The sequence below is a fragment of the Dermacentor andersoni genome, chromosome 6 (assembly GCF_023375885.2).
Source record: "Dermacentor andersoni chromosome 6, qqDerAnde1_hic_scaffold, whole genome shotgun sequence".
Lineage (NCBI taxonomy): Eukaryota > Metazoa > Arthropoda > Arachnida > Ixodida > Ixodidae > Dermacentor > Dermacentor andersoni.
In genome coordinates, this window is record NC_092819.1 from 177,399,558 (window position 1) to 177,420,996 (window position 21,439).

Sequence of the window (21,439 nt, forward strand, 5' to 3'; positions counted from 1 at the left end):
GACAAGCAGAGAAAACTGGTTAAGCATTCATGGCGTCAGTGTATACTCAAGTGGAAAACGTGCCTATGCTACTTAGATGTGGTTATTCTTTCGCCCAATTTTCCCACCCACCTCTGTAGGCTGGAGGAAGTGTTACAGCGCCTAACTGCCGCCGGCCTTCAGCTCAACCTGAAGAAATGCCACTTTGGCGCAAGTTAGCTCACCATCCTTGGCCATATAGGACCTAAACACGGTATTCTTCCTGACGCCGCCAAGCTCCGTGCAGTTGCTGATTTTCCCGAACCTTCCTCCGTAAGAGAACTTCGCAGCTTCCTTGGCCTGTGTTTTTACTTTCGGCGCTTCATTCGGCATTTTTGCGTCCGTCACCACTCCCTTGAATCAGCTTCTACAGAGCGACTGGAACAATTACGCCTGGACGTCCGCTTGTGACGATGCCTTTCAAGAGTTGCGTTGCCTACTGACTTCGCCGCCTATACTGCGTCACTTCGACCCGGCAGCTCCGACCGAAGTACACACCGACGCCAGCGGTGCTTCACTCGGTGCTGTGCTTGCGCAGCGCAAATGTGGATTCGACGAGTATGAAACCGCACCCTCACAAAAGCCGAGAAGAATTACTCCGTTACGGAGAAGGAATGTTTGGCCATAATCTGGGCACTTGGTAAATTTTGACCCTACCTTTATGGCCGCCCCTTCGACGTGATTACAGACCACCATGCACTTTGTTGGCTGGCCACATTGAAGGACCCCTCAGGTCGATTAGCTCGCTGGGCTTCGCGGTTGCAAGATTTCAACGTACGCGTTGTCTACAGGTCTGGCGGCCGCCACACCGATGCCGACGCGCTTTCCCGTTCGCCCGTATCAACCGAAAGCGATGCCTGCCTCTCTGCCATTGACCAAGCACTTTCATTCCCAACAAGCTGCGACATGGCTTCGGAGCAACGGAAGGATGCCTGGATTAGTGCTCTTATCTGCTTCCTTTCAAACCCGTCGATTGTTCCTTCACCTTCCCGAGCTTTGCGCCATCAAGCATCCCACTTCCAAATTTGGGATGGACTTCTCTATCGCCGGAATTACGTCTCTGGTGTCCGCAAGTGGTTGCTGGTCATACCTCGACATCGTCGTGAAATATGTTCTGCCTTCCATACTGACCCACAGTGTGCACATGCGGGTGTCTTCAAGACGCACACCCGGCTTCGCTCCAGGTTCTACTGGCGTGGCACGTACACCTTTGTGTGCAAGTACATTCTGTCGTTCCCTCAGTGCCAACGCCGCAAGGTTTCTGCTCAATATGTCTCTGGTCCACTGTAGCTAATCCCGTGTCCTGCCAGGCCATTCGATTGCATTGGCATTGACCTGTATTGACCCCTTCCGAGCACGGCTTCCGGAAACCGCTGGATAGTCGTCGCCATCGACCATTTGACGCGATACGCAGAAACAGCCGCTCTGCCTGCTGGCACCGCTCGTGATATAGCATCCTTCCTCCTGAAAAACTTTATTCTCCGTCGCGGCGCACATCGCGAACTTTTGAGTGATGGAGGACGTGTCTTCCTCTCCGAAGTCTTAAACGCGCTCCTTGCTGAATGTCGCATCGTTCATCGCACCCCCACCGGCTACCATCCGCAAACTAATGGTCGGACGGAAAGATTTAGCCGCACCCTTGGCGACATGCTCTCCAAATACGTTGCCTCTGATTAGACTGATTGGGAACTCATTTTGCCATTCATCACGTTCGCCTACAGCACTGCACCACAGGCGACCGCAAACTTCTTGCCATTCTTCCTCTTGTATGGCCGCGAACCTTCGACTACCCTCGACACCATTCTTCCGGACAGACCCCACTCATCCGAATGTACGTCCATCTCTGAAGCTGCCCGCCGCGCAGAGGGATGCCGTCAGCTCGGCCGTTCCTTTACAGCCGTCGACCAAAGGCAACAAAAGTGTCGACGTGACGATGATCACCCGCACTGTCACTTTCTTCCGGACTCCCTTCTGTCGCTTTGGGTTCCTGCCGTTCCTGCTGGACTCTCATCCAAGCTTGTCCTCAAATATCAAGGATCCTACCATGTTGTAACGCAGACATCGCCTGTGAACTATATTGTCGAGCCTGTCACGCCACCTAAGGACGAACACTGTCGTGGTCGTGAAACCGTCCACGTACAACGCCTGAAGTCGTATTACGACCCCATGATTCTATGTTCACCATGAGTGGCCAGGATGGCTCCTTTTCCTATGGGGGGCAATTATAGTGAAGAGGAATGCCCCGCGCTGCAGTAACATGGCCAGTCGTCCGGGAGGCGCGAGCTCGAGATTACCTGAGCTGCTCTGGTTCAGGCCTGCTGCTCTCTTTTACTGTTTTCATATTAAAATATATTTATATAGTTATATGTAGTTATGCAGTTATGGCTGAGGAAATAACACTGTCCCAGGTAGTAAAATGAAGGAAAAGAGTACGACGTACGTTGAAATAGCACAGAATATTTCACTGACATTTCGGCTGGTGGACCAGCCTTTTTCGAAGTAACATGTACAGTCTGTTTCACACTTTGGGGAAAACTCGGAGTGCATTGCATCGCGATGCGGCGAGGGCTTGAGTCAGGCGGCGGCAGCAGCTCGCGCAGGCGCAGGTGCTCGAGGGGCGGGGTTTGAACGGCGTCGTCTGCTACGGTGGCGCGCGCTGGCCGCATTGTTGGGAAGCGTGCTACTTACTGTCGGGAGCAGTGCGAGGATTTTGTTCTTACTGCGTTAAATGACCAGGTATTCTTTACTAAGCGTTGTTCAATGCCCACTGATACGCCTCGAAGGTAAGTTCATAGCTGAAAGGTGCAGGACAATCATAGACGACGTACTGATTCCATACGTTATTGAGGGCGCGTACCCGGAAGGCGGCTATATATTCCGACACGATAGGCCGCCGATCCACACTGATCGTGTTGTGCCAGAACTGCTTGAAGAGCGCGCCGTCCCTCCCCTGGAGCGGCCGCCCCGATCCACGGGCGTCAACACCTTTTAAAATGTCTGTGGCTCGTTGAAAGTATCACTGGCGCACCATTCTCTGTATCAGTCGCCCGAGGATAGGCTTCGGTCCACCATCGTCAGCGACTGAGACGTGCTGCGAATGAACGCATCGCTGATCAAGTCACTCTACACTTCACTGCCTTCCAGGATGAGCGCTGTCATCACTGCCGCTGGGGACATGACGAGATACTAAGTGAAGTTCGGATCGGGACGTGTCCAATACCCCGTCGGCGTGCAGGGTCTGTCTGGTTTAGTGTATGATTGTCAAGAAAAATTACTTCCAGCTCATTGTCTTAACGTAAAAGATTCCGTTATTCGTATTCGTTTGTTTCATCGTGTTTGACCCCCCTAGTTATCATTGTTGAATGCTTCGTTTTTCTTTCGAGTCAAATAAAGACTGAGCGCGCTGCGCGCACATCTTGCTGCGTCTTGTCGCAGCGTATTACGGTAGCACACACAGTAAAGAAATATACGTCCACGCGCTCAGTACCCTGGGCTTTCGAAAGAATAAACAAAGCATACTGTCAAAAGAAGTTTGTGGAACTCTATTATCACCAGTAAAGGCTCATAGTTTGGCGTTGCACAACGTTTAGTAAAGAGTATCAGCCTAGTTACCGCAGTAACAGTGAAATCGGTGGACTGCCCCTGACAGTAGCACGCTTCCCGACAATGGCGCCAGCGCGCGCTGCCGTAACAGACGACGCAGATGAGACCGCGGTGTCTAGCTCCAACCCAGCCGACCAAATACGGCTGGTGGACTGGGCTCTGAGGGTCGCCGAGGGCCACAAACTCCCGGACACCCTACGCGCTCCTGAGCCCCCTCACAAGTAATGTTGTAAGAAGGCTCAAGCAATAAATGTTTACCACCACAACCCTCGCGATGCAATGCGTTGCGAGTTTTCCCCTAAGTGAAACAGACTGTACATGCCCTTGGGCTTCTTTATAAACCCGCGATACATCAGATAAAGTTGTGTGCAATAATAACAACAAGAAAAACAACATAAATATAGCGATACCACGGGCGATAGCGATACTACACACGTGGCGCACAGTGCATAAATGAATCGTTCGTTTATTCAATATTACAATGTAAGCCACTCGAAATCTAAAAAAAATATGAAAATAATACAATAAAAAGAAACATGGACATCATAAAGCACCGCGAAACAGCCCATTCAAGTTGCAGGTGAAGCGCACTGCTCAGCAGGCGCCATAGCGAGCAGGATGAGTGACCAGGGCTTTTATTGGCATGTGTACGGTGGAATACAGTGTCGTGTGCAGACTATGCACATTATGTGACACAGAATGGACGCAACAGCGAAAAAAAGAGGGGAAGAATAATAGCTGGTTCTTGAAAGAAAGCTGCGTCTCATGGCATACATAAGGAGTCAGGGCGAATGTCAAGGATGCTTATAGGCACGCTGGGGGTGTATTCTGTAAGAGTCCACCTAGTGGACTGTCCATTTCAACCGCCGCTGATTGGCCGGGGACACTCGTCTCCTCCTCGCTTGCACATCTCCATCCAATCAGCAAAGGCCGAAATGGACAGTCCACTAGGTGGACTCTTACAGAATAGCCCTCCTGGTTAGTGTACCTGCACTTTCGTTAATGCCAGATGACACGGTGTTAAACTTATAGATAAGGTAAGACTCGCGGACTTCGCGATTGTTATGGGAATGAAAGCCTGATTCAAGTACAGTGGCCCTGAGTTTTTCGAAAGAATGCCCTGGCAATCGAAAATGTCTTGATAATCGTAGGATAGGAAGCGTATTAGTATGCGATGTGGGGTTATTAAAGCGTATTCGAAACGAGGTTTCTGCTTGGCCAATACACTTTCTGCAGACTGTGCACTCAAGCATCTATACAATATTCGAGGTATCGCAAAGTGGGTTTGGGGGCATTGTTCGGCGCATGATGTTAAACTTCATGTTCTTCTTTGTCAAGGTGCTCGTGGATGTACGCGGGTCAACCAGTGACACCTTGCCGTTGCTCTTGGATTACCACAGTTCGACAACCAGCTATCAACCGGTGATGCTTCGCCCGATAGTCAACCGGATGCCTCTACTCACACCATCGCATCACGAGGAAGTGCTGCAGGTAACTTCCCGACTGGACCCGCGCTTTGGATCACCAGCGGCATCGATAACATCGCGGGGAAACGCATCAAAACAGAGAACAGCGGCACTGGCAGGCCAGTAGACTTGGCGGCATTGCTCGGCGCACGATGTTAAACTTCGTGCTCTCCTTTGTCCAGGCTAGTGACAAATTGTCTTTTTCCAATTGCATGAAAAGCAACTGCGTATGCCTTATTGTGCTGTCAAGCCCACAGTGTCTGTGTGATGTGTGGTGCGCGACATGGTGCGGTGATCGGGACGGTCAAGAGCAGACGACAAGGAGTGCGCGCGCCGAGGCGGATTCCGTGCTGGAAGAAGGAAAACAACGACGCCGAAGAGCGTCCGGCACGAGAACGCGCGGCGCATGAAAAACAACAAAAAGAAGAAAAGCAACCAATTATAAAAGACCACGGGGCGTCAGGCAGCCAATCCGAGAATGCCTAATCGGCCAGAGAGAAGAAAAAATTGGAGGCTTATCAAGGTTAAGCCCAGTGGATGCGAAGCATCCACTGGGCTTAACCTTAGCGTATCCTTAGCGTTTGGAGGCATCTTGACCGCATACACGCCCGGCGAAAAGGCGCTGGCGCGGTTGCGGGCACAGAGACTGACGCGACGGCGGGCTCGCGCCGCTTCATCCCTGGCGTGACGTCACATATCACGTGATGCAGCGATGGTGACGCCGCCGCCGCGTCGCGCGCGACGGCGCGAACCGAAGCGTGGAGGCCTCCGCCGGGCGACGTTCGACGGCGCGATATGAGGCCCCATCTGCAGCCGGTGTGACGTCATCACGTGACGTCACATCATGTGATCTCACTTCAGGGTCAATGGTGGCCACCGCCGGGAGGCGACCGACGGCGCGATATGAGGCCCCATCTGCAGCCGGTGTGACGTCATCACGTGAGGTCATGTCACGTGACCTACTTGAAGGTCACTTGAAGGTCAATGGTCGCCACCGCCGGGAGGCGACCGACGGCGCGATATGAGGCCCCATCTGCAGCCGGTGTGACGTCATCACGTGACGTCATGTCACGTGACCTACTTGAAGGTCACTTGAAGGTCAATGGTGGCCACCGCCGGGCGTCGCGCGAAGGCCCGAAACCTACGTTAATATGCTTCGCATAAAAAGCGTGGTGCGCTGGCAGAAGGGGGGAGGACACGCAAGGAGACGCAGAGGAGACGCAGAGGAGACGCCAGGAGAGTCCCAGGAAGCGACGGCAGGAGGAGGTCAACCACCGGAGCGGGCGTTGAAGACGGGCCGTCGGGTTCCGGACCCGAGCCACCAGGGCTTCACCCGACCAGGGCCTCCTGCCAACCTGTTCCTGTGCGTCGCCCGTCTACCTGAGCGTGCCGCCAGCTCCTCAAGGCTGGTGAGCTTCTGTGCCCGTGGGCAGCACGAGAACAGTCGGGCTACGGGCCCGAGTTCTACGCCAGCTGCCCGGCCAGAACGCCGCCCCCGTCTGTCGTGCCGCCTGCTGCCCGAGGCCGGCGTTCGAGCTTCTGTGCCCGTGGGCAGGACAAGAGCAGTCGAGCTACGGGCCCGAGCTCTACACCCAGCTGCCCGGCCAGAACGCCGCCGCCGTCTGCTAGGGCCACCAAGCCGCCTGGTTTACCTCTCCGAGCCAGAGCTGGCCAGCCCCGGTCACCCGGTCAACCAACGTACACCACGACCTTTGGTGAGACCGGCGCCACTTCTTTCGTCAGCTTGTCGCCGCGTCAAGACTGTTGTGTGTCCCTTCCGTCGTGGCAAGCCCGGACTCGCGCACTACTTAGCTCCTTACTAGCCCCAAATGTGTGTCTTGATGTGTATTTGAGTGTTTCTTTTATGTTTGCTATTTCCTTCTATTTACTTTTTCAGCCTTCTTTAGTTCCATTAAACGTTTGTGTCTGTGTTCGAAATGAACGGCTTTGTCCTCAATTGGGTTCTCGGAGGCTCCACCTAAGAGAACCATCAGAACCATTGAGTACACGAACCTTTGGCCCATAAGTGGGTCATCACAGTCTGCTATGTTATTGCTACGAGTCGATCTGTGTTGTCTAATTGCTTTAACAACATAATGGTGATATCGAGAAGAATCCCTGTCCATATAAGCTGGGCCAAATTCTTGCCATGGTCACTTCAATTAAGACATCACAGCCTACTCTGGAAAGTGGACTCGAGAGTGTACATCAAATGTTAAGGCAAGTAGAAATTGCATTGTCTACATAAAGACGATACCATCAAAAAGTAGAGTGCGTAGCAACAGTCACAGCGTTGCGCGCAGATGTGAACGAAATTAATAACAATATTTGGCATTTAGAAAACCACAGTCAAAGAAATAACATTGTGGTATATGACTTGAAAGAAACCGTACAGGAAGATTATACAACACTTGAGCAAAAAGTTGTGAAGGACGTTTTGAGGGATATATTGGGCGTTGAAGTACGTTCGCTGGATCGTATTCAGAGACTTGGCTCTAATAAAGATAATCGAGAGCGTCCTGTTCTCTTGCGCTTTTATGATTTCACAGAAAAACTGTCAAGCTGAAAGGCAGTTCGCTATCGATATCGGAAGATTACTCTGCCGATGTTTGCGAGAGGCGTAGAAAGCTATGGCAGTCAGCCAAAGATAATCATGCAAACGGTGATAAAATTATGCTTGTATTTGACAAACTTAAAGTTGAACTTAAGATCAGCTATACGTGTGGAATGGTCGCGAAAGTAAGCGAGTCCAAGTAGGGGGGCGGGCAAATCGAGACATTGGGCGCAGTGGTACGACCGCCTGACGGAATGGAAACCCTGCCTCGCTTTCTTTGCTATGTTTCAGTGCCCCCGTACTATTGTTAATAAAGTTGATAAATGTGAAGAATTAATACTACTGTACTCCCTAGATGTTATCATAATCACAGAATCCTGGCTCCATCCTGAAATCCATGATTCAGAAGTAGTCCCCTCCTCGTATACATTGTTACGCACAGATCGTGACGGGCGTGGAGGTCAAGTGGCCATTGCGATAAATAACTACCTACCATTCCAATGAGAAATATGCAGAGCAAATCACGAGAGTGCATAGTGTAGGGTTACGCTTAATGAGAACTCGCCCTTAATAGGAGCTATTTATAGAAGTCCAGGAGCGCCAGATAAATATCTAGCACAAGTGCATGAGTATGTACAGAGCGTGACGAATCCACGCACTACGATAATGCTAACAGGGGATTTCAACTTTCCGGACATAAATTGGGAAGAACCAACGGTGGGCACAAAAGGAAAGCAGAGTTCTGAGCAACTTTTGCATATAATGTTCAGTTTTTCTTTATACCAAATTGTCAAAGAACCCACACGTGTGCAGAGAGACACGTAGTGGCTGCTAGACCTGGCTCGCTTGTCAGGATCATAAGCAACAAGTATTAGCCGACGATGCTATCTCGAATCAGAGGATATTAGTGTTGACAGTACGCAACACAAATATGGGCCCTAACCGCTACACTAACCCCTCGCGTATTGAAACTAAAGAGTAGAAGCGGGCTGCCGATGAAAGTGTGATAGATGGCTTAGAGGAGGCGCTATTCAATTGAGTCTTCTGGCACTGCTAATGAGCTGTGGGTGAAATTAAAAGAAGATATTGACACGTGTATGAGAAGATGTGACACGTGTATCTTTATCGGGAAACCACGTTTCGCCGCCTAACAAATGTAATCGCACAGCGTGGGACGCGCTTGCATGTATCCGAAGTTTCTGGAAAGTTATCGATGCTTCTATCCGCTGTCTGTTGTCGCCGAACCTTATGTTATCTGATTTCGTCACCTGACGCGAATGGTGCAGAACTTTGTGGAAGGCACGCGGGTCCGAACGATTAGTCTGGAACATTCGATGACTGTTCTTTAAAAGCCGACGCGCTTGACCCGCTGATCAGATTTCCGACGATTGCCGACCGTGTTCGCCGCTATCGTTGTGCTATATATAAGTGTAGCCTGTTTTCGTGGGCACAGGTTCGCGCAATAAAAAGCTAGTTTTGTATTCCACCGTATTGCTGTTTTCTTCACCGTCACTACCACGTGACATCTGTTGGAGATGCTTGTGCGTTCATGTACCGAACGCCCCCGCAAAGCCGCGATGCAAGCCCGAAGCCCGAGGACAGAACCAACATCACCCTAGACCAGCGTGCTAGCCGCCGACTGCAAGGACTGCCCCCAGAGCACGGACTTCTACCTGAGACGACAAAGAAGATCGTGGTCAAGACAACCCCAATGGCTGCCCCAGCGTCCCTTGTTATTATACAACAACCTCGAGACCCACCAACCTTCCATGGAGCAGCGACTGAAGACCCGGAATCATGGCTGGAGACCTACGAACGAATCGCGACATTAAACAACTGGGACTTCGACGACAAGCTGCGGCATGTCTACTTCGCCTTAGAAGACGCCGCCAGAACGTGGTTTGAGAACAGGGAGTCGACCTTGACAACGTGGGACCTGTTCCGTAGCGGCTTCCTGCGCACCTTTACAAGCGTCGTGCGCAAGGAAAGGGCCGAAGCTATGCTGGACGCCCGAGTGCAGCTACCAAACGAGAACGTTGCCATCTTTACGGAAGAAATGAGCCGTTTGTTCCGCCACGCCGACCCGGATATGGCCGAGGAGAAGAAAGTCCGCCTGCTGATGCGGGGTGTAAAGGAGGAACTTTTCGCAGGAATGGTAAGAAGCCCACCAAAGAGCGTCGAAGAGTTTCTTCGTGATGCGGCGAACATCGAGAAGACACTGGAATTGCGGAACCGGCAATTCGACCGACGCACCAAGCCAACAAGCTACGCCGGCGTTCAATCAGTGGCCACCGACGACCTGCGCGAGACCATCCGGGCAGTCGTACGAGAGAAGCTCCAGAAGATCTTCGCTTCATCGCAACCTCAAGTGGCCTCAATCGCCGAAGTTGTCAAACAAGAAGTTCAGCGATCGCTCGGAGTTCCCGAGGTACAATCACAATCATCGCAGCCCCAGCCAGACGCGATGATCTACGCCGCCGTCGCCTGCCGTCAAGGTTCCCCTCCGCGACAAAGCCATGACCCTGTAACGCCGCGATTCCGTCGTCCACCGCCACCGCCGCCACCACGCCCACCCGTCACCCAGCGTAGCCACGCGAGGAAGACGGACATTTTGCGAGCCCCCGACCACTGCTACCACTGCGGCGAAGCCGGCCATGTGTACCGCCGATGCCCATACCGCGACCTGGGATTGCGAGGGTTCGCCGCCGATGCACCGCGCCCTTGGGAAGGTGAACGCCCTCGTGACATCACCGACTACCTCGCCGCTACTCAGTGGAGCCCTCGACGACCGTCCCGTTCGCCGTCACCAGGCAGCTACCTGTCGCCGCAGCGCCGACCATAGACTGGCCCAGCCCGGGGCCGGTCAGCGAGCCCATATCCGGAAACTAAAAGCAGCAACCGATGGAGGTGTGGTTGATGTTCGTCGAACTGACGAAGATCCTCCGCCGCCGACGAAGACGACGAAGAGACCATCTCGACGACATAATAACGACACGCCGCCGTCCCGACGAAGTCAGGAAGCCAAGAACACACCGACGAAAGACGACTTCACGACGCGACGTGACAGCTTCAGTTCAACACGACGCAGCCGTGATCCGACGCCAAGACCTAATTGCAATGCCAGACAAAGAACCACCGACCTCGACGTGCTTCTCGACGGCCACGCAGTCGCCGTTTTAGTGGACACAGGAGCCGATTACTCCGTCATGAGTGTACCCATCGCCGCGCAGTTGAAGAAAGTTAAAACTGCATGGGAAGGCCCTCAAATTTGGACCGCTGGAGGACACCTCATCCCGCCGACTGGAATCTGCACGGCAAGAATAACCACCCATGACCGAACTTACCCTGCCACCTTCGTTATCCTCCAACAGTGTTCACGAGACGTCATTCTCGGTATGGACTTCCTGGACCAACACGGCGCAGTCATCGACCTGAAATCGAAGTCAATAACGCTGTCGGAAGATAAAGCGATGCAGCCGGAGAGCCCTCGTAGTCACCACGCCTTGAGTGTGCTCGAAGATCAAGTGAGCATTCCGCCTCGCTCCAGCATTGTTATTCCTCTCGGCACCAAAACACCCGCTGACGTAGAAGGCGTCATCGAAGGCGACCAACGTCTACTGCTAGACCGTGAAATTAGCGTCGCCAGAGGGATCGCTCGACTGCATAGAGGAAAAACCGAAGTGTTGCTGACAAACTTCAGCCGGGTGTTCAAGCACATAAACAAGGGCTCGACGATCGCGTACATCGAGGAAATTCTGGAAACCGGTAACGCGTTTGTCCTCTCGGATTCCGCCGCATCCACCCCGACGACCATGGTTCCCGAACCAGACTACGACATTAATCCAAGTCTCCCAGTGATTAAGCAACAGCTGCTCAGAAGTCTGCTCCGACGATACAAAGACTGCTTTTCGACGTCATCGAGGATTCGACAAACACCAGTCGCCAAGCATCGCATCATCACCGAGGAGTGCGCTCGACCACTCCGCCAGAGCCCTTACCGAGTTTCGCCGTGAGAACGTAAAGCTATAAGAGAACAAGTAGACGAAATGCTGCACGACGACATGATCCAGCCGTCGAAAAGCCCGTGGGCATCCCCTGTTGGCCTGGTGAAGAAAAAGGACGGAACCCTACGTTTCTGCGTCGATTATCGTCGTCTGAACAAGATCACGAAGAAGGACGTGTACCCCTTCCCACGGATAGACGACGCATTGGATCGGCTCTGCAACGCTAAATACTTCTCGTCAATGGACCTCAAGTCAAGCTATCGGCAAATAGAAGTCGACGAAAGAGATCGTGAAAAGACGGCCTTCATCACCCCAGACGGCCTCTACGAGTTCAAGGTTATGCCATTCGGACTGTGCTCGGCGCCTGCAACGTTCCAGCGCGTGATGGACACGGTTTTAGCAGGGTTGAAGTGGCAGACCTGTCTCGTTTACTTGGATGACGTCGTCGTCTTGGCCGGAAATTTCGACGATCACCTGAGGCGGCTTGCGACAGTACTAGAGGCCACCAAGTCATCAGGGCTTACTCTGAAGGCAGAAAAGTTCCGCTTCGCTTACGATGAGCTTCTGTTGCTAGGCCACGTCATCAGCAAGTCTGGAGTCCGCCCCGACCCGCAGAAGACAGCTGCCATTGCATAGTTCCCGCAGCCCATCGACAAGAAGGCAGTGCGTAGATTTCTTCGCATGTGCGCCTACTACAGGCGATTTGTCAAGAACTTTTAACGCGTCGCTGAGCCGCTGACAAAGCTAACTAAATGTGGCGTCGAGTTCAAGTGGGAAACGCCGTAGGCCGACGCATTTCAAGAACTGAAACGACGCATGCAGTCAACGCCCGTACTTGCGCACTTCGACGAGCACGCCGATGCCGAAATACACACTGACGCCAGCAGCCTAGGCCTCGATGCCGTCCTAGTCCAGAGAAAAGATGGACATGAACACGTGATAGCTTACGCTAGCCGGTCGTTGTCAAAAGCGGAAGGCAATTATTCTACAACCGAAAAGCAATGCCTCGCCATCGTTTGGGCTACAGCGAAATTTAGCCCTTACCCTATCGCAGGTCATTCAAAGTGGTCAGCTACCATCACGCGTTGTGTTGGCTAGCTAACTTAAAGGGCCCTTCAGGACGGCTGGCGCGGTGGAGCCTCAGACTACAAGAATACATCACTGTAACATACAAGTCCGGACGAAAACACTCAGATGCCGATTGCCTATCACGCGCCCCCATTGACACGCCGCCGCAAGATGACGAGGATGATGACGCCTTTCTTGGCATAATAAGCGCGGAAGACTTCGCCGAACAACAACGAGGGGACCCGGAGCTAAAATCCCTAGTCGAGTATTTGGAAGGGCACACCGACGTTGTCCGTAGGGCATTTAAGCGTGGATTATCTTCGTTCACGCTTAAAAACAACCTACTCGTGAAGAAGAACTTCTCACTAGTTTGCGCCAACTACCTTCTTGTTGTTCCGTCGGCGCTGCGTCCAGAAGTACTGCACGCCCTACATGACGATCCGACCGCTGGGCACCTCGGTTTCTCCCGGACGCTATCGAGGATACAAGACAGGTATTACTGGCCGCACCTAACCGCCGATGTCGCCCGTTACGTCAAGACATGCCGAGACTGTGAGCGACGCAAGACACCACCGACAAGGCCAGCGGGATTACTACATCCGATCAAGCTTCCTTACCGTCCTTTTCAGCAGATCGGGATGGACTTGTTAGATCTGTTTCGAACATCAACATCCGGAAATAAGTGGATCGTCGTGGCGACGGACTATTTCACCCGCTTCGCTGAAACTAAAGCTCTACCGAAAGGCAGCGCAGCCGAAGTGGCGAAATTTTTCGTCGAGAACATCCTGCTGCGACATGGTGCTCCAGAAGTCCTCATCACCGACAGAGGAACGGCTTTTACAGCAGAGCTCACGCAAGCCATTTGCAATACAGCCAGACAAGTCACAGGAGGACAACTGCCTACTATCCGCAGACGAATGGTCTCACGGAGCGCCTGAACAAGACCCTCGCCGACATGCTAGCAATGTACGTCGACGTCGAGCACAAGACGTGGGATGCGGTCCTGCCGTACGTAACATTCGCTTACAACACCACGGTGCAAGAAACAACAGAGATCTCGCCATTTAAGCTGGTTTACGGCAGGAACCCAACGACGACGCTCGACGTCATGCTGCCACACGTCACTAACGAGGAAAATCTTGACGTCGCTACCTATCTCCAGCGCGCCGAAGTAGCCCGACAGCTCGCCCGCATGCGAATCAAGAGCCAGCAGAGGACCGACAGCCGACACTACAATCTCCGACGACGCTTCGTCGAGTACCAGCCCGGTGACCGTGTTTGGGTTTGGACCCCGATACGCCGACGAGGACTGAGCGACAAGCTTTTGCGTCGCTATTTCGGACCGTACAAGATCAACCGACGTATTGGCGCACTGGACTATGAGGTCGTGCCAGACGGCATTTCTCTATCACAGCGGCGCCGCTCACGACCTGAAATAGTCCACGTTGTGCCACTCAAGCCGTATTACCAGCGTTAGTGAACTTCGGGGCTTCGCGTAACTGACCTTTGGACTTTGTTTCTTTTCGTTGTTTTGTTACTTATGTTTAATAAGTGTATTCTTGTGTTTCACTCTCTTATATTTGTAGCATCGGGACGATGCTTTTTAAGAGGGGGGTGTTGACACGTGTACTTATCTTTATCGGGCAACCACGTTTCGCCGCCTAACAAATGTAATCGCAGACCGTGGGACGCGCTTGCATGTATCCGAAGTTTCTGGAAAGTTATCGATGCTTCTATCCGCTGTCTGTTGTCGCCGAACCTTATGTTATCTGATTTCATCACCTGACGCGAATTGTGTAGAACTTTGCGGAAGGCACGCTGGTCCGAACGATTAGTCTGGAACATTCTACGACTGTTCTTTAAAAGCCGACGTGCTTGACCCGCTGATCAGATTTCCGACGATCGCCGACCGTGTTCGCCGCTATCGTTGTGCTATAAGTACAGCCTGTTTTTGTGGGCATGAGTTCGCCCAATAAAAAGCTTGCTTTGTATTCCACCGTATCGCTGCTTTCTTGACCGTCACTACCACTTGACAATATCGTGCACTGTGAAAAAATGTTCGTGCCTACAAAATTAAAGAGACTTGGGAATATGTCTCCTTGGATAACACGCCACATCATCCACCTTAAAGGGAAATGAAAAACAAAAAGAGGAATAAGAGATATACCTGCAATGACATACGTGAACTTTTGCGGACGTTAAAATCGGAGAACAGAGCTGCGAGCAATAACTTCTTTTCAAATATCCTAGTGCACTTTATGTAGAACCAACCACAAAAGTCCTGGAGGTATCTATCAAAACCAGACGATCGTGCTAGTAACTTAGAAAAATAATGGCTTTGTGTTAACAAATGAAGGCACTATATCAAATACATTTACTAATTAGTTTCAGTCGGTATTCACTCGTTAACCTGTAGTGGGCAGATTCTTGGCTGAGCCTGCAGTCGTTATGCCAGAGCTTCTGGTAACAGAGTCAGGCGTGTGGAACCTGCTTTTAAAAATTGATACCAAGAAAGCGCCTGGTCCTAATGACATATCTAACCCGTTTCTGAGATTTAAAAAAAAAAAACATTAGTGGGTTTTACGTGCCAAAACCACTTTCTGATATTGAGGCACGCCGTAGTGGAAGACTCCGGAAATTTAGACCACCTGAGGTTCTTTAACGTGCACTTAAATTTAAGTACATGGGTGTTTTCGCATTTCGCCCCCATCGAAATGCGGCCGCCGTCGCCTGGATTCGATCCCGCGACCTTGTGCTCAGCAGCCTAACACCATAGCCACTGAGCAACCACGGCGGGTACGTTTCTGAGATGATATGCACAACAGTTAACACCCTTTTCATACACCTTATTCACCGAGTCGATTAGTACAGCCACATTACCTGCGGACTGGTTATGCGAAAAGGTTCCTCCTATTCACAAAGAAGAAAAAACACACTGCTAGACAAATATCGGCCGATATCACTTACAAGTTACTGTTGCAAATTACTCGAGCATATAATTAACAAGGCAATCATGACACACTTAGAACAAAATAATTTATTATGCCCAAAGCAACATAACTTTAGAAAAGGATTATCTACTGTAATGCAACTTTTAGAGATTACAGAAGACTTCGCTTCAGCAATTAATGATAGGTCACAAATCGATGCCACATTAATCGATTTTTAAAAAGCATTTGACCGCCTTATACATCTTAAATTATTTGAGAAACTTAGGTCTATTGGTATAGAAACAAAATTATTAGCCTGGATCACTGCCTATCTGTCGAATCGCACACAAAATGTGACGATTAATAATACTAATTCTGATTTACTTGAGGTATACTCCGGTGTACCACAGGGATCAGTGTTAGGGCCACTATTATTTCTTATTTATATAAATGACGTTGCTAATTGTGTTGAAGAAGGCGTGAAAGTTCGGTTAGTCGATGATGACCTGGTTGTGTACACCTGGTCCGTGATACTGGTGATCAGAAGCTCTTAAATGCTTCCTGAGATAAAATTACTCAATGGTGTGTAACCTGGGGCATGGAAATTAACGTCAGAAAGACAAAGTGCATGACTACTAGCGATAGGAAGTCGTTTATTGCATTTAATTATAGAATAGCTGGCTGCGACATAACACGAACAGATGCTGCAAAATATTTGGGCTTAACCATTACAAGTAACTTAAAGTGGAACGTCCACATCGAGTATATATGCGCAAAAGCTCTTAAAACACTCGGGTGTCTACGAAGAAAGTTGGCTGCGGCTCCTGCTTCCGTTAAGTTAATAGCCTATAACACTCTAGTGCGGCCCATTCTCGAATATAGCAGTGTAGTTTGGAACCCTCATCGGGTATACCTTAGAGACAGATTGGAAAGAATCCAAAATAAGGCATTACGTGTCGCCTATTCGAAATATTGCCATAAGGACAGCGTCACTGCTCTTCGAAATGCCGCACGCATTCCTACACTTGCTTGTCGGCGGCGTGCGCCAGCAATGAAGTTCCTTTTATTGCTTTATCATGATCGCATAAAGATAGATAAACACGTCCACTTGAAGCCACCACATCCTCATTCCCGTAGAAAGTGTCACGATAAACATATCAGGGAATACGTCACACGATGCGACACATTCAAATTTTCATTTTTTCCTGCTACCATTGAAATCTGGAACGCTTTGCCCCGGGAATTAATTGGTATGGATAGCGTAGAGAAATTTGTGGAGAGGGTAAAAATACCTTCTCATGCTATAACATTGATTTGTTATACCTGGTTACATTATGTCCACTTATGTTTTATGCTTACTTATGAGGCTTGTAATTTGTTATCGGTTATATATGATCTTGTATCAATTGCTGTTGTATCGGGTATGATTACTGTTGTATAGTTCATGCATTGTACTTCTAATACCCCGCAACATGGACCCCTAGTTCCATCAGGGCCGTCGGCAGGCCCGTAGTGAAGCCATTTGGTGACGCTACGGCTCGCAAGATGGACAGACGCAGCGAGACACCCTCGCGGCGACCTCATGACCACGGTGGTAGCGGATCACAACGGAGGATTGATAGAACACACAACAATCACGGCTGGCCGAGTGGTGGAAGCGGAGTAAACCGCGATTGCCATGGCCATGCATGCGGAAGCGAATACCGTCATCAGCGATAGCAAGCAGGCCATCGGCACTTTCGTCCGCGGTAGAATTTCCAAACAGGCGTACAATTTCCTCACGCGACGCCCCCTAAGCGGCTCGAAAACCCTCGTGTGGAGCCCCGTTCACGCGGCTGTGCCCGGCAACGAGTCGGCTCACAGTTTGACTCGAGACCTCGCGCGCCGAGCCTCGTCCGCGGATGCGGACGGCCTGAATGAGAAGGAGAGACACGAGGAATCCTGCCAGACTTCTCGTGAAATAGCCCATAGGTTTCGCGTGAGGCGTCGCGCGCTTCCACCACCGGCAAGCCACTCGATAAAACGCACGCGGTCGGGTTTAGGCGACTCCAAACACATACCCACACCCAAAGTACAATAACCAAATCACAGGGGGCGAGCAAAGCGACCAATGTAGGCTCTGTTCACAAACAGGAACACTCACGCACATCATGCGTGAATGCACCTCGCTCCCGTTTTCTCATCCCCCCATCAGCAGCGAGACTAACTGGACAGCCTGGCTCAGTTCCGGGGACGTCGACCGACAGCTTGAACTGAAGGACTGGGCGAAGGCAAAGCAGACCCAGGGCCTTACTTGAGCCCGATCCCTCAGCCACGTCCCCCTTTACCCTTCCGCCTTTCTATAATATTTACCACCGCCACCTACGTGTACCGACCCCTCCACTCCCTGTAATGGCCTGTGTAAGGCTAACAGTATTTTTCAAATGAAGAAAAAACAATAACAAGATCCGCGTAATTTTAGGGTAATGTCTGAGGACGTACTAATCACTCTCTCTGTGGTTTGCATGTGCACACAAACTTTGTAACGTACTTTGTTGCATGGGGCGCAGCCAGACGTCTTGTTGTGCTCATTTAATTTTGAGGATGTTAACATATCGCAGAGGTTCTTACACCGAAGTACACGACGCGACGCGGTTGAGGAAAGATATCGAGAAGATGCTCACATTGGGAAATGATATTGTGGTGGAGTTTCAGTATAGAAAAGACTGCTGGTGCTGATGCCGAGAATGTTAGTACATGATTGGTGCTGTTAAATTTTTCGGGTAACCGGTTTTCACTAAGAATATCGGCTCTGTTTAATTGATCTGCTCGGCATATGGCATCGTCAATTAACTTTGACGGATACTTCTGTTTGACGAGAGCAGTTTAGAATGGTTCGCAATTAGAAATAATATCTTTGCGGTCCGAACACAATCGCTTGAAGCGGTGAGCCTGACTGTATAGAGGATACCGGTTTAGCAGTGTCGCACATGGCTGCTGCGGAAATGTAGAAGCTGGTTTCTATCAGTAGGTTTACGATAAAGTTTTTTCAGTAAGTTACCTTGCGATAGCGTAACTGACGTCCAGAAAGTTGACCGAAGTTGACGAGTAATTGTGCGATAATTTGCTTTAAGGGTGAAAGTGATTGAACCCTTCTATGAACTTTAAGAGGCTAGCCTCCCCGTGAGTCCAAATCAAGAAGATATTGTCAATAGAGCGCTTCTAAAGGAAAGGTGGCAGGTTAGCACTGGATAAAAAATCACTTTCCAAAGCACCCATGAAGATATTAGCGTAATTTGGGCATATTCGAGTTCCCATTGACTTATCACTATTCTGAACATGGTGACAATTATTAAATTCAAATTTATTGAGCTCAAGAACAAGCTTTATCAACGTTCCCAGGGTGTCTTTATCAACAAGTTTCGCGAAATAAGAATAAGTCTTCAGGACTGCTGCAATTCCATCGGCATGCGGTATGTTAGTATAAACAGAGATGACGTCAAGCGTTACAAGGATTTCGTTACGCGGAATGGCAAGATTTAATATATGTTCAATAAAGTTATTGGAATCTTTTACGAATGACAGAAATGTTCCTGGAATCTGGTTGATAAGAGCGTCTACGTAGCGTGATAGGTTCTCATTTGTAGTGTTTACGCCTGAAATCGGGCGGCCCGGGTTACCTTGTTTGTGAATCTTCGGGAGCAAGTAAAATCTACCAGCCACAGGACTGGGCGGTGCAAGTGCCCGAGCGGTTCTGTCCCCTATCTTTTTCTCTTTTAGTAGTGCCATAAGCGTATCCTTCAATGTGCCCTGAAAGTTCTCGGTTGGGTCGTTCGGAAGGGCTTCGTGGAAAGTGGCATCCGAGAGTTGTCTGGTAGCTTTCGCTATATAATCCTGCTTATTAAGGAGAACAATTGCTCCTCCCTTATCTGCAGGTTTAATAACGATGTCATGGTTATTGCCTAATTGTTCTAGCGCTATTTTTTCTTCCTTCGTCAGGTTCGGTGGGTAAGGAACATGGGTCTTGTATTCCTCGAGGATATCACGTTGTGCAACATTGATGTACATATCTAGACATACATCACGTTGCGGCGATTGTGTCCAGTCACGGCCGCTTGATGCAAAGCAAGGTGCGGCCAGCTAAGTCGCGCCGCGGACAATAGGCGGGCGCGTCTCGGCCGGGTTTACAGTTGCTTTTCTTGGCGAGGGCGCCACTGCTCGGGGATGCTTTTGCGGCTTCGCGCCGGGGCTAAGCGGGCGTTGGTTCTCGCGTCAGAGCGTGTTTGCCTCGGGCTCTATGTGCTAATCTCGTGCTTTTTCGCGTGCGTGTGTGTGAGCAAGTTGGTTCGCGTCAGGACATGTTTGCCTCGTGCGATATGCATTAATCTCGTGCTTTTTCGCGTGTGTGTGTGTGGGCAAGTTTGCCTGAGCTTGCTGTGCTTTGTTAAGGCTTTTCGGTGTGCGTGCGTGCCGTAGCCAGCCTAGTTCATGTAGCGCGACGCCGCGCAACTGTTGTGTGCCACTCTGCGACACAAATGCCAAAAAGGACCCGACTGTGAGATATCACGAGTTCCCCTGCGACTTGGAGCGTCGAGAAGCGTGGCTAAAAAACATCTCTTGCCAACGAGTGTCGGAAAAAGGAAGCAAGTGGAAACCGAGCGATAGGTCTCTGGTAAGTTCACTGCAATTTACAGAAAGTGACTATAAAAAGAACACGAAACTTAGGCTCCTGCTTCCGAATGCGGCACCTACCGTGTTTTGCAAATATCCACATTACCTGCAAAAAGAGAATGTGCAGCCCAAAAAACGCCATCGAACAAATTTTACTGATCACACAGTAGTTAAGGCAACCGCGAATTGCGGCAGCTCAGGAGAAAGCCCCAACATCCAAAGTGTCTTGCACTTTCTCAGCGACGAGGTGGAAGCTCTAGTTCCAGAGACTGCCTTAGAATAATGCTCTGAACGTAGTTTTTCTGTTGACCAGGCCAGCCAAGCTACATTAGATATTGTGGATGCCCTAGAACAGTCAAAGAAAGCAGTCAAGAGATTGAAAAAAAAAAAGTTGCCCGCCAAGGAGAAGAGTTGAAAAAATTGCAGTCCGAACGGGACGAAATGAAAAATCGCCTCTTACTTTATGAAAACAACGTCGAAATTCAGTCCTTTGTTCAGGTATTACAAAGAGCGGAAAAAGGAGAGAAAGCTGCTGTTTTTATCAGCAACCAAGTGGCCACTTCAGGGAAAAAAAACCTTCCTACAGAAAGAAATCTGCGGGAATGTGTTGCATGGAAATCGCGCTCAAATAACGGGTATGAGCATGTTCGAAGCGAGGCCTCTTTAAGCTTCGTTAAAATTGGCGTACTCCTTAGATAACCTCTAGCATCACTCAATATGCTTCTTTTTGGTAAGAAACAATCTACTGATGAAGATTTGCAATGATAAGCGTTTTTATTTCATTTAAGTAAGTTTGCATTACATGGGAAACTTTGTACAAGTTCTACCTATGTAATGTTTTTACTTTGCGTACGTGTTCACGAGATGTGAATAAAAGTACTGATAGATTGCTTCAAGCAGAACCTCCCGATGGAAGTGCATCACCCTGTCGTGCATCGTACGGGCAACCGTCACGGATAGCGTTCAGGCGTATTCTAGAACAGATTTCCACCCCTGTGACAATCTGTTGGCGTTTGTGGCATAATCAGCACTTCGAATGACGACTTAAAAGATTTTGTTTGCAATTTCCAAATATAAAACACATTATTTACGCCTTGATTGTAGTGGAGATCGCGCGTGCCGACGCAGCTGTGAAGGCGCCCTCTA

The 21,439-nt window shown here is 50.2% G+C and overlaps 1 protein-coding gene across 1 annotated transcript in view; it reads right to left on the minus strand.

Moving 5' to 3' along the window:
- LOC126523916 (uncharacterized) overlaps positions 1–21,439 on the minus strand; it is a 469,956-nt gene that overhangs the window by 378,867 nt on the left and 69,650 nt on the right. The window lies entirely within an intron of this gene.